The sequence below is a fragment of the Periplaneta americana genome, chromosome 7, assembly GCF_040183065.1.
Source record: "Periplaneta americana isolate PAMFEO1 chromosome 7, P.americana_PAMFEO1_priV1, whole genome shotgun sequence".
Lineage (NCBI taxonomy): Eukaryota > Metazoa > Arthropoda > Insecta > Blattodea > Blattidae > Periplaneta > Periplaneta americana.
The window spans coordinates 106,508,124-106,523,108 of NC_091123.1; the positions used below are offsets into that span (position 1 = coordinate 106,508,124).

Genomic DNA, 14,985 nt, shown 5'->3' on the forward strand with positions numbered 1-14,985 from the left:
TGAAGTGACGGAGTTGCTAGGATGTGTATATGGAACGCCAGGGGCCTTAGACATGATAGACATGAGTTCAGGGCTTTCCTAGACGCTAATAATATAGACGTAGCAATTATAACAGAAACGTTCCTGACACCCCAAGTAAATTTAAGATGCGCGGGGTTTAAAGTCTATAGACAAGATAGAGCGGGTAGAAGAGGCGGAGGTGTAGATAGATTCGTAGTCGCCGGCGACCTCAACGCGAAGCACGCTAGCTGGAACTGTCAACGCCCCAATCGGCAGGGCGATAGGCTTTTTCTAAATTCTACAGGAAACGGATACGTCGTGATGGCCCCTAGGGAACCCACACACGTACCGGATGCTGCAAATCAACTCCCTGACATATTGGACATCGCTCTGGTGAAAGGTCTCACAACTAGAGCGAGATTAACAACCCTGGATGATCTTCCGTCCGACCACCTACCGGTGATATGGAGATCATGCACCCAGTCGAACTCTCCCCAACCGCTGAGAAATTCAACTACAAGGCGGCAGACTGGGTGTTCTTCCAAGACCAGGTAGCCGCTACGCTTCCACCACTCCCCCCTGAAGTCACTCCGGCAGGGATAGATAGCGACCTGACGGAGTGCATAAAGAAGGCAATGGTTGCTGCAATACCGAAACGGTCTTCATAACCGGGACGGATGCAGCTCCCAGCCTATATTAGAGACCTAAAGATCGCCCGCAATAGAGCAAGAACATTGTGGAAGCGTACTAGGTTAGATGAACATAGAATAGAAATGAACCGCTTGCGCAGGCGGATCAGTGAGGCGGTCCACGAAACGGTCGTGGATGCTTGGAAATCCAAGGTTGAGACGATGGACAGCAGAAACATGTCAGATGTCTGGCGTGTATCTCGAAGTCTGTCCAATCCGTCTCAATCTATACACCCATTAGTAGTCGGTCCAGATGTCACGGCCTTTACTCCTGAGGGGAAGGCTACCGCACTGGCAGACGTTCTAGAGACCACTTTTCAACCCGTGGAACAAAATTTAAACTTGCCCCATATCAGAGCTGTTGAGGAATCGGTTCGAGACCTCCTTAGCAGGGAGCCGGAAAATGGGATACGACCTACGAACACCCACGAGGTCGCCCATTTCATTCGTCGCCTCGGCCCTCATAAGGCCGCAGGAGCCGACGGTATCCAAGGAATTATATTGCAGCATCTCCCAAGGTCAGCTATGAAGCGCATAGCAGAGATAATTAATAACATCTTGGCTTCCGGTCACTATCCCATTCCCTGGAAAGAGGCTCACGTAGTTCTCTTTCCAAAGCCCGGAAAGGATAAGACGAATCCAAGCAACTATAGGCCTATTAGTTTCCTCAGTTGTCTCAGCAAACTGGCGGAGCGGGTCATACATAGACGCCTCACTGAAGTAGTGTTGCCCCAAATTAGGAACGAGCAGTTCGGTTTCCACTCTGGACGTTCCACTACACTCCAGGCACTCCGCATGACGGAGGACATTACCTGGGCTATGAGCACGAAGCGTATAGTAGCTGCAGCTTACCTGGACATCGAGCGAGCATTCGACAAGGTTTGGCATGAGGGACTCCTCGTTAAGTTACTGGGCATGGGAGTCCCAGATGGAATGATACGCCTCATTTCTAACTACCTCCTAGGCCGTACATTCAAAACCCGTGTAGGCACTAGTTTCTCCACCCCCCGTGAAATTCACGCAGGAGTCCCACAGGGTTCCAATATTGGGCCCATACTTTTCAATATATTCATTAATGACCTCCCGTTTCGCTATATCCACGGCAGAAGTAGTAATCTGTATATCTATGCAGACGACACTGCCCTCTTGGCGATGGGCAAAACCTATAGATTAGCGTCCCGTAGCTTGCAGTCGATCTTAGATCACCTCCAGTCGTGGTTCCACGACTGGAGAATCAAGGTCAATGTAGAGAAATGTCAGGCCATACTCTTTTTACTAAGAGCGAGGCTCGAAGACATACCACCACCACCACCCACACTTTTCGGACGAGAAATGCCGTGGATGAACCAAATTAAATATTTAGGGATCATTATGGACTCTCATCTCACCTTCCGAGATCACATCCAATCCCTTCTTCGTAAGGCCAACAGGCTGATAGACACTATCCCATTCTGGCGGCCTTAACTCCTGACAACCTGAGGGTAAGACTTAACCATGTATAAGGCCCTCATTCGCTCTGTCATTACCTATGCCGCACCCCCATGGGGGTTTGCGGCAGTGTCCCATCTCCGTAAACTCCAAGTTATCCAAAACCAGGTGATTCGACTCATTACCCATCTCCCCCGAGTCGCCTCGAGAAGAAAGTTCCATGATGAACTAGAGTTGCCAACCATAGACTAGTTCATTGCTCGACTGGCTAGGAACCTGTATGCGGAAGCTCGTGCTAATCCAGAGCCTTCTTTAGTTAGTACAAGCCGGGGCCATACGTCGGCAACACTGTAATTAACTGTCACCGTACAGTACACGTGTTTGTGCAAGTGCCGATTTTCAATGTAAATTAATGTTACAATATAAGTGTGTGTCGATGGAATTATGTTTACTGTCGTACCAAACGTTAATTGTTGATGTATTATAAACTAAATGCGTGTTGGGGATAAAAAAAAAACAAGACAATAAATGAAAATAAAATGGTTGCAGTCTTTGGGAACTTTTACGGTTATGGATGACAAAGTAATTGACTATTCTATTAAATATTAAATATTGTATAACCACATTTTTATATTCTTATTTGTGGTTTGTGTGTATCAGAATTCTAGTCAAATTGTTGGGTCTCACCTGCTATATCAATAAAGTTACGCCGTTCGTTTTCAAAGTCATTGTAAACAGCTGTTTTGTGATCCCATAAATGTTGCAGTTTTGTTGTAGATTCGGAATGCCTGCTATACGTCAGAACTATCTATAATTTGTAGATGCATATAATCATTGTTGGTTTCGTATTTACAGGATTTAAAGTCCACTGAGTTTACGCTAATTGATACATACATGTACTTAATAGATAACGTTGCGTTTTGTTACGTATTATGTTGAAGGGATGTGTTTTCATTTTTTCATAGATTGTTTTACTTGGCTTAACTGTATTTACATCCTCATACTTTTATTATAATAGGAATGTCAATAGTTTCTTCTGTTTACATTTTATTTAGGCCTATATGCATAATTCACATTCTTAGCTTGTTTTCTGTAGTTATATTTATTTAAAATTATATTTTAAAAAGTTTATAACAAATAATTTAGGATAACAGTATTGTTATGGTGACTGGCCAGGTTCAAACTAAAACTGGCTTCCTGGACATCTGAAATATCTGCCTATCTTCCTCAGAATGGACCAATGCTTTAAAAATGTCAAGCAATATTTTGGCAGTTCGCGCAATACCGGGCAGAACTCTAAGCACAACCCGCTGCCGTCATCCAGACTGTAGCGAGCTTGAAACACTTGGACACGTGCTTGGACAATGCCCCAAAGGCGAGCTGCTGATCAATGCTAGACATCATCGTGTACGACATGCTTTGGCGATATCGTTAAAAACTTTAAATTGGGAAATTCATGAGGAAGTACATTTTGTATCATCAGATGGTTCTTTTAGACTGGCAGACATTATTGCTATCAACGGACGCTTAAAACGGGCTCTTGTTCTTGACCCTACTATCCGTTTCGAAAGAAACCTAAATCAGGCCACCGAGGTTGATATTGAGAAGAAGTCCATATATGAACCTTGTCTGCCGTATCTTTCTCAAAAGTACAACGTCCCTCTTAAACAATGGTCCGTCATTGGTTTGCTGTTTGGCAGTAGAGGTTCAATCACAAAATTCACGTGGAATTATCTTAAGGAACTTCACATTCCTTTTGATTCTGTAATGTCTATTCTTATAAATATTATCAAGGATTCTCTTCAAATATTACATCATCATCTCTATTTCAATTAATCAACTTATATTTGCCTTCAACAATTAACTTTCTTTTTTCTTTAATGTATCACATCACATTCTTATACATGTTTATTGTATTCAGGACCCTTGTGGTCACTCAAAATTCTTTGAGCTGATGTCTATAATTTAGAAATTTATTTTAGAAAAGCACGACATAATCACGTGAAATTAAAATGCATACGATATCCTACACCTTTCATGTCAGAGGTGAAACAACATTAAGCGGCAAAACATTGTCAATTTACTAGCCACATAATGGTTAATTGATTGGAATAGGGTATTGCGAAAGTACGTCATTATTTTATTTATCCGAAAGAAGCTCACTGAGCTTAGGAGGTACAAAAAGAACATTTCCTTTGGAATCACACAATGTATCTATCACCTTTAGAAAAACTGTCATTTGAAAAATGTTTTATGCATACTACAGAATCTTTCTGGGGTTCCCAATTGCCTCTTTTTATATTTCTCACACACTTCTGCCTTTGTTCAGGATCAACAGGAAATCTAAATGTAGTGACATAACCATCTGTTTTGGTATTGTAGTTGCTACGACACATAGGCACACAGCACTTTCTAGGCATCTGAAATATTTCTAGAAAAACACGATAGATAATCGCATAAGATAATATTAAAATATATCCTAAACCTTTCACAGATGAAACACCATTAAGTCGCAAAACATTGTCAATTTGCTAGCCGCAAATTTGTTAACTGAGTGGAACTTAAGAATACTGCGTAGGAGCTTACGTCTTTATTGCATTATTGATTTTATTATTTTCGGTGCAAGGAATATCTTTTTTATTTATTTATTTACCTTCGTACTGTCAATAAAAACATTTTTTTTTTTTGTAATTATTTTAAGTGGTAGCCTTTGTATGTAAGTAGCCTACTTACGCCGTATTCTGAAGTATAGCTAATTGATTGCAATAAAACACTATTTTCGAACCCGTAATAATTTACATCACTACTCTGAATCTTGATCTTACCTTTGTGCATGAAGTAATATTGAAAAAATACGCGTTACGTATAACGAAAGCAATGAGCAAACACAAGATCACTCTAAAATCTCCCGCCTCCACTCTGCGTTGCCAAACCTAACCATGCCCCGGCTTGTAACTAAAGAAGGCTCTGGCTAACCCCAACCCGCTCATATCTGGCCTCGGCCAGTATGATCCTAGGTTACGGCATAGACACCAGACAGGTCCATTAGCTATACTATTGTGACAGGAGGACAGGGAGGCTGGCGTTACTCCCAGGTTTTGGTAGCCACGACTCAACTCCATGAGACTCCTTGGATAGTGCAACCGCTTTAAAATGACCTTGTCTTAACTGGGCTAAGCAAATTCCCTCCCTAACAATATCTACATTTGTTGATCGATGGAACTATCATAGAGCCAATGGGCTAGTATATATCCATCGATTCATAGAGTCATCCTACCTAAGAGCCAACTGGCTAGTCTCTGAAATTGAGACAACTCATCCTGCTTAAGGTTTTTCCGTGGTTTTCCTAAGGCACTAAGACAAATTTCGGGATGAGCCCTAAAAGAAATGGGCCACGGACCTGCACTCATCTCCCCATGAATCTCCCTAATTACTCTAAATTAATTAATAATTACATCTCTCCCCTCTCTTCGTAATTAAGTCACCATAAAGCCAAATGGCTGGTCTCTAAATTGAGACGATTCAACAAGGCTCATGACAACAATCACCTCCTACATAATAGCCAAATTGGCTAGTCTCTTATATGAGACAACTCATCCTGCCTAAGGTATTCCGTGGTTTTCCTAAGGCGTAAGACAAATGTCGGGATGAGCCCTATAAGAAATGGGCCACGGACCTATATGCCCTTCCCCATATATATTCCACTTTTCTTGTAAACGACGTATGGCCTAGTTCAGAACCTCTAAATTGTCTATGAAATGTACGAGGTCACTCAATTAGTCGCAATTTGAAAGGACAGGGACCTCTCAAATTGCAGATTTAGAATTCACGGCGCCTCTTCCAACGGCCTTCACATGCCTTGTCATCGAACAACAGATGACAGCGTCTTGCCATCCTAATGGCAAACAACAGCCAACTCCTCCTCGCCCCGTCCCGTGATCACTTGATCAAATCTCAGTCCCCCTCGCGTATGTGGTAACTAAGAGGTTACGTCCAATTTCGGCATCCCCTTCAAAATTTTCTAGAGCTGCTTCAGTGGAGCAGCGTAACCCGGAGTGAGACTAGTGGCCAACAGGCTTGGAGCTCACATACTTAGTTTTGTACAGCCCCCAACCCCTTGCAAGGACGCGTTTTGCGTACCTTTTAAATTTGTCCTCCCAATTCTCTTTCGATTTTTCGAGGGGTGGAGGTCGGGGTTTGGAATGGCCCACAAGCAACAATTTATACTAAATATGTTTAGGATTAGTGTAAAACTGGCCTATGTAACGAGTACCGGGTACTAGGAAATTACCGATGTATGTTTTATTACTCTGAGAGTGAAAAAATAGAGAAGGGAAAACGATTATGGATAAAAAATAATACTCAAATCTAAACATATGCCTATGTCTTTTTTTAAGTCCAAGGGGATGTTCAAACCCGGTAACCTCCTCCCTCCTTGAGTATGCCTCTGCCCCCTAACTGATTGTAATAGGATATTTTACACAAAATATATAATTACCAAGCCCCTACAGTCTCGGCTGCGCGAAACGAGGAAACCGGGGCAAATTGAACGCTGCGCTTGCCGCCATATTGTTGGAGAGCAGGCAAATAATAGCAGTGCGTAAGTCACGCAATTTAACGCTGTGATGATCTAAAATTGACATATTATGGCCATTTTCGACGTTTAACGTAAAATTAGGACGAAATAAACATATTCAAAGTTTCATTGATATGTGTTAGAACATTAAAGAAAAGAAAATACCTATGCAGCAATTTATAGAAAACATACTGATACATCCATAAATAGGCCTACACAATACACATTATAGATTGTATAATTTTACGATAATAAGCAAATTGTTAGGTTTCAGAGAATCTAAAATTATATTAACATATTAACTCTTAGATCACAAGACATAAATATATGCACCTTGATTACACAAGTTCTTGTTATAATCAAATTCCTAAGTGAAATAAATATGCGATAATCAGTATAGACTTGTTGTTAAGTTTTAGAGAATCAAAAATAAATTATATTGCCGGTACTTTTAGACCACAGGACGTAAGTAACCACGCAAAATATAATGTGCGAAGGTAGCCAAATTACATTGAATTCATTCTTCAATTAATAAAGGGAATGCTATCAATTATAAAAAGTATCGGTACCTAATACATTGCAAACAATAGGTAACGTGAAGACCTAAAAACTAAACAATCACTTTATGCAAGATAAAAAAACCACATACTTTTTATGTGTGGATTTTTTACATATTGTATTTTTATTTTAAATAAATAAAATAGATATAATATCATTGCTTGTGGAGTGATGGTACATAATTTTTATGCACATATACAATATCAATAAGATGTCATTCCTTGCTTTTGTTAATAAAATATATCCGGCAAAATGTAAAAGAGTTATTTATAGGTGAACTCTGAATCATAAATTCACAAAGGAGGCTTAACTATTATAGCTATTTATTTATTTATTATCTGTATATTTATTTATCCATATATGGATCTTGAATGAAAGTTTATCATCTTGCAGATAAATTCATTTACATAATAAAAACAAAAAGTTATCGTTCCACTAATGTTTTAACATCTGATGTGTAAGTCTAAATAATTCACTCAGTGGGATTTCTCTACAATCTGATATACCTGTACTAACAATTAAGTATTCTTTATTGTCGTAAACTACTGATTGATTTTTAATGATATTGATATTGTAACAACAGAGATAATATTATATCGCACCTTTTGCAAATAGCTTGGAAAATTAAACAGGGATGGTATTATCGCCGCGCTCTCATGGTTAACATTCGGCAGGTCTTTGAGCGGCCTCATGCGTTCGGCAGGTCTTTGAAATTTAATTGTATTATTGTTTTCAATTTCTTGTGTCGCCGCTCCAATCACTCCCCTCAATTTCAATAATGCAACCAATAAGCTGCTTTAATTATTATTAAATGACACTTACTTGTCTAATCCACGTAGACTTAACCCGAGGTTGCAATGTCTTGTGCTGAGGACGAACATTAAGGTATGTGATTAAAAATTATTATTAAAGAGTTATTATTAAGAGTTAAGAAAGCCAACGTACTCGTATATGAAATAATAATAATAATAATAATAATAATAATAATAATAATAATAATAATAATAGCCATTTAACAATATAACAAACTATCGAGAAAGTAGACGTGACAACGTGACGCTTAGGGTGAAACCTACAGAGCAACAATCGGTCGGCAAAATTATTTTTTTAAACCACACCGCACGTTATTGTATGATGCCGACATGTTAAGCATGTGTCCGCGGCGATAATATATCATCTTTCAAAATTATATTGCCATTACTTTCACACTATTCACTAAAAACACCCGAGACAAAACAAAGGACAAGTATGACAATCGTGTTTACCGCTCTATTTCTACCAGCAGCATGGCGGCGTAAACATGCGCAGACTGGTTTCAATTTTGGACAGCACACCAGCGCTCTGTGTGAGTCTAGTATACTATTATAACGTCTTTGATAATTACTTCTTATTTTTTTTTTATTTTGGGGTACTTTACTTGAAAATAGAGACTTTCTGCGTAGCATTTAGATACTTTTAGCATGACAGAGTTGGCAACATTGCTACCAAAACAATGTGTGGACAAGTGGTGTAGAACTTTGATGGGCTGAAAGGTGACTTTATAGTTTGTAAGCTGTTGCTATCGCATTGTACTTAGTAGTGTTGAATATTTATGTTGCTATTTAATTTTGGGATTTATTTAATTCGTATCTTTTGTTGCAGTATGCGTTAATGTAAAGCGTATGTAGTGTGAATGTATTTTTCGGACTTCCAGATCCACATGATAGTCGAAAGATACATTCCCTACACGTGCCAGGTCTTGCCTCCGCACCTATAACTGTTTTAAGAACTATGTTTGTGCCCGAGTACGAAATCAACAAACTCCTATTTTAGAATCTTGCCATGAAAATACGTGTTGGTTTGATACTTATCATGGTCCCTAACCTCAATCTCTTCGATGATGATGTTCCATCTTGCATTATTTCATCTCCATCCCGAACCCATGAACGAGTTTAGTGTGTTTGCAGAATTTCTGTCATTTATAGTGGAACAGTTCTTTTGTAACTACTTCAATGTACAATCGCTCCAAAAAAGATTGAGCGCACTCTTGATAGCGTACCTATATGACGCAGTCCCGACGCTGCGTTCATACGAGCACGTTTTCTCCATTTCAGGTAAGTTTACATGTTAACCGGATCCTAATGCGAATATGGAGAGAAAAAGAACAAATCGGAGAGCTGCGTGATAGCTATGTGGTCATACAGTACTGGTTGGAATCGACCGGTGACATTTGGAGACTGGTGTAGGTTCAAATTCTCCTAATAACCTTTTTTTTTTAATTGAACATCTACTTTGTTACGAGAGATGTGGACGATATCATACAAAGAAAGTATAATAAATAGGTTAAAGTTTAATTTTTTGTTGTGGATTCTAGAACTATATAGTCCACACATGTGGAGTAACGGTCAGCGCGTCTGGCTGCGAAACCAGGTGGCCCGGGTTCGAATCCCGGTCGGGGCAAGTTACCTGGTTGAGGTTTTTTCCGGGGTTTTTCCTCAACCCAATACGAGCAATAACTTTCGGTGCTGGACCCTGGACTCATTTCACAGGCATTATCACCATTTCATTCAGACGCTAAATAACCTAGATGTTGATACAGCGTCGTAAAATAACCCAATAAAATGAAAAATAAAATAAATCTAGAACTATACAAGAAAGAAACGGAAAGAAAGAAAACATGGGGAAAAAATAAATGCCAGCCCTAAGACGTGATTTCCGTCTCTACCCGAAACAAACAAAAATTAATAAGATTTCTGTCGACCTTGCTACTGTATGACGTCTCAAATTCGATTGGGCATAGAAACAGCGAAGTCTTCGAGACAATTCTCTTAGAGAGGGAGTATTTTCCAAAACTTTAGTACCATCGACCAGAGCTCATTCAGCAACAGTGTTTTCGAAGAGTCTTCTTCATTAGACCCAGACATTCTTAGTGGCATTCAGGTCAGGAGAATTCGGAGACCAAGGTATTGCTTTGATCCTTTGCTGCTGATCAAATCACTGTTGAACCATCATTGATGTATGAACTGGATGATTATCCTGCTGGAAGTGAATTAACTTTCCTTTGGAATAATTTAGGTCAAGAGCTGGAATCAACCAAAGACTCAGAAGGTCTTGATATATTGTGGCATTGAGAGTTCCTGGAAGTCTCAGTAGCATCCCGGCACCATGAGATGTCATTCAACCTCAGCAATGAATATAATACTAAAGCGGTTACTTCTGTGAGTAGTGGCAACATATTTAGGATGATCCCTGGTGTTGGATTCACGGTGTACACGGAGCTGCCCCACATCTCAATCCGAAAATGTGATCTCATCGGAGAAGACTACATCCTCCCACGCGAAGTTCATTTCCGTGGCATATGCGAGGAGATCAAATATTTTAGCATCTGTCAAATAAAACTTTTTAGTGGAAACATGGTTTTTAAGTCCCGGATCCCTAAGTCGGTTGTGAACAGTCTGCACCAAACCAGGAATGAAGACTAAGTTCTCAGTCTGACAGCACATTGAAGGGATTCACCTCAACTGCTGCCAAGAGGACCTCATCTTGCTACGTATTAGAGATGCGTGGGCGGCCTCTAGAATGCCACTTTGCTATCTGAGCACTATCCCAATAAAGCTTGGCCACCACCTAGCTGTAGAAGCAGGAACGCCATGTCACCGACCAGCCTCAGTTGCTGAAAACCCTGCCCTCAAGAGCTAAAACTGCTGACCTTTCTCTGAGTTCTGCCATTTCATGAATGATCACAAAGTTCTGCTGCCATCTAGTGAGAAATATAACAACATAAGATTATAGGTTCACTGTTATTAAATGTTACTCAAATATTCAATTAGAACACACAAAAGAAATTGCTCATTTTTCATAATAAACACTAAAGAATTAAACGTTAAAATTAATTAACTTTTCACAAAATCTTATTATTCAACACATTAACCAAAAACATCATCTATGAGATGAAGTGGAAAATTTATCTTGAACATAGGAAAAAAAAGTAATAGCCTGAAATCGAACTCGCAATCTTCAGATTTGTTTCTCTATGCCTTAATCATCTATGCTAAACTTTCACATGTAAGAGCAGAGCTGCTGTGTTTCATTACCACTAAACGTTGATGGATATACTCAATTAAAAGCAATGTGTATTTCTTAATATAAATAATTAAAATGAGCTAATTTAAAGGTCAATCAATTAAATTCAACCATTTCGTTCTCCAGAATAATGTAATAAAGTTATGGATCAAGGAAAAGGCTTTAAATAACACATTACTTTCTGTATGGTGTGAACTGATCAAGATGATATACCGCATGCACGGATGTGACCAAGAGATACTTTGAAAATATTATGTACTTAATCTTTTTTGGAGTGACTGTACATGTGATTTAGCCTAATAATATTTTTAGCATTTCTGTATTAATGATATCACCGGTACTTCATAGATTCGCAGGACAGTGCAAAAATAATCAGGTGTTTCCATCACACATTCTGTTCTCTGATGAAGCAAACTTTTATGTTTCCGGGGAAGTCAACCGTTAGAACACCCAATACTGGTTACCACAAAATTCTCGTTGGTTTATTCCTTTAAACAATCAATGAAGTGACAGAGTTAATATATTATGTAGGCTATACTTAGCAGAATTATGTAATAACCTACCTTAATTAGTTTTGTACTTGTGATTACAGTATAAAATTTGTTCCATTTCTGCTAAAAGTATGTTATTGAAGGTCATTGATTGGTAAATCTGTTGAACCAGACAGTTTCTACCATTTGAAGACAGAATTAAAAAATGAGCACACAATCAATCTTGGCATTTATTTTTCAGCATTGTGTGATAATACATGTAGGGTAAGTCTAACAACAATCTTTGATAGGTACCTAATTTTTCAGATTAACTTAACTGTACCACAGGGGACACAACTTTAATTTAAATTTTTTTTTTTTTGTTTTTTTTTTTTTTTGCTTCTCTTTCATGGGCTTCCACTTTGTCAAGAGATCCAGGACGAATTTCTAGTATTATGTTCTCATTATTATCTTATGTACAATAACAATTAAGTAAATGGTCTGTTGTCCTGTAGTAATTCCTCCTGGACCTCTTGCAGCAGTGGTATAGTTAATTTGGAGAATAACCATAATAAATAACAATAATCACTGAATAATATAAGGGCATAAAGTACATAAAGTAATGAAATAGGTTATTAGAGCTTTGTAAAAGCCTTTTCCAACGCATTATCTGTGAGAAATTTGACTTGAATTTTGAACTCAAAACTTAGGTGAAGACAGTAAATGCTTTAGTTACTTAGTCTCTTATACCAGTTATAACTTTCTTTTTTACTTGGTTATTTAACGATACTGTATTAACTACTGAGTTAGCATCGATGGAATTGGTGATAGCAAGATGGTATTTGGCGAGATGAGGCAAGGATTTGTTATAGTTTACCTGATATTTGCATTACATTTGTGGAAAACCTCGGAAAAACCCAACCATGTAATCAGCCCAAGCGGAAATCGAACCCATGCCCGAGCACAAGTCCAGATCAGCAGGTAGATGTACTACTGCCAGAGCTATGCCACTGGCTACCAATTATAACGAAAATGACATACCGGAGGGCTGGGCAGTATTTGAAATACATGTATTTGAAATACATTTGTATTTTGTAATTTGTAAGGATTTTCGAAAGTATTTTGTATTTAAATACATAAAATTGATGTATTTTGTATTTCAAATACTCGAAATACTTCTTCTTTTTCTTCTTGCCCTTCAAGTTTTGTATTTGAAGAATGAACTTTTGTCTTATTTGCCTACACATTTCAGATGTGCTATCCATACTCTTAGTTTTCTTGCCACAACTGATTTCCTTAATGCCATAAAGAAGTCTCCAATAGCATCAAGGATCCATTACTCAACACTTGGTAAATGTTCAGCATTATGGACTGGGTCTAAGAGACTCAAATCCTCAGAAATTATATCAGACATCTTGAAATATTCATTAAAGTTTCCTTGTCCAACTCGGTGGAATTCTCTTTATGACTCAATCTCTCAAATACTGCAATTCAAACATGATATAAACAGTATATGTGAAAAACTGGGATTGTCAACCTTCAAAGATGTTGAGTTTTAGTACCTTGAAGAATATTGTGCAGTTCTGAAACCCATTGCCGTAGCCCTTGATTTAATGCAAAATGAGAAGATGTGCTATTACGGCCAACTTTTGTCCACATTAATTTCCCTCAAAAACAGATTACATAAAATTCTGTTATCTAGTAATCTACGCAATTTATTCCAAGTAACTCCAGTCCTAATAAGTTCAAGATTTAAAGCGATGTTTGATCTGATCCCAGAAATTGAGCTATTTTGGCAGCTTGCTTCCATCCGTCATTTAAGATGAGATGGCTACCTGACACTGACTCACTAAATCATAAGACGAGGACACAGAATATGTGTGTGAAATCAGCTGAGCAGTTCTCTGTTACACCTTTGGTCAGTTCAGACGATGAAGACAATGAAAACAATTTTTATGTTTTCAATTCAAGTACAACAGACTTTGAAAAGCAAAAAGAAAAGAGCTTGTCTACTGTGGAGTATGAGCTCATACAATTCTTCAATGACAAAGGGACAACCCTGTGCACTCTAGAGAATTACCCAACAGTGAAACAAGCTTTTATAAATATAATACAATCTATGCACAATGTGCACAATCCCAAACTATTATTATTATAAATATAATACAAGTTTGTGTTCCTCTGCGCCTGTAGAAAGACTGTTCAATTTTGCAGGATTTATTCATTCATCAGCAAGGAGATTCTTATCTGATGAACTTTTTGAGAAACTGTTTTTCTGAAAGGTAACAATAATTATTCAGATGTAACATAATTTCATTGCTGACTGGGAAAAGGAAGAATGTTCAATTACAGTGTTTATATAAAACTTCGAGATAAAAATACTTTTAATGTTAATATGATATTTTAGATTTTCAGTAATATTCTTACTTCTTTATATATTATATCGAGTATTTGAAATACAAATGTATTTTGGTTAAATTTTTAAAAGTATTTTGTATTTATAATTCAAATACTATTCTTTGAAGTATTTTATATTTGTATTTGAAATACTTGGATGTCCGTATTTTGCCCAGCCCTACACTGGTTCCTACTTTTTTTTTACATATTTCATAGTAGGCCTAGCTACTTCAGTTCTTGTACCATGTTATGAATGGTATCTATCATCACCTACTATTTATTGTTTACTTCTTGAACTGCATGCTATTAAAAAAATTCATACATAGACCTAATTTACTATGCACCTAGACAAGAAAAGAAGAAATTGTTACTCCTACATAATAATTCTTGTGGCAGGATGAATTAGGCCTAGCTAACGAAAGTGTATTTTGATGAGTGAAACTAAAAAGTTTGAGTGGGAGTTACAGATACTAGCTTCTTGTTATGTTGTTATGTATTTTCATTTTCAGGTATGAAAACAATTTCATGATGTCCATAAATATTTCTGATGTTCTTGTTCAGATTCGATTGAATCCGATTTTTTTTTCAGTGAAGTTAATCCATTTATTTAGTTTGTTTCTGAGTGAAATTTATATTAGTATTTTAATAGCACATGTTTGAGAGTAGCCTGTCTTCCTCCAAATTCTAATTTATGTTCTTGACTTCTTTAGTTATAGGTGTTATGTAATGTTATTTCGAAAGCTGAATTTTTCGTATTTGTCTTCCCATCTAGAGAACTTTATGATTTATTTTGTTGATGATGGAA

The 14,985-nt window shown here is 37.8% G+C and overlaps 1 protein-coding gene across 2 annotated transcripts in view; it reads left to right on the top strand.

Moving 5' to 3' along the window:
* Positions 1-8,639: 8,639 nt before the first annotated feature.
* The window catches only part of angel (protein), a 144,319-nt gene continuing 137,973 nt past the window's right edge, over positions 8,640-14,985 (top strand). Inside the window, exon 1 of one of the 2 annotated variants that reach the window (XM_069831142.1) lies at positions 8,640-8,783. The gene's annotated coding sequence lies outside the window, so the exon portion shown is untranslated. Of the gene's footprint in view, positions 8,799-14,985 lie in introns of both variants that reach the window. The other variant, XM_069831143.1, reaches the window with a different exon arrangement.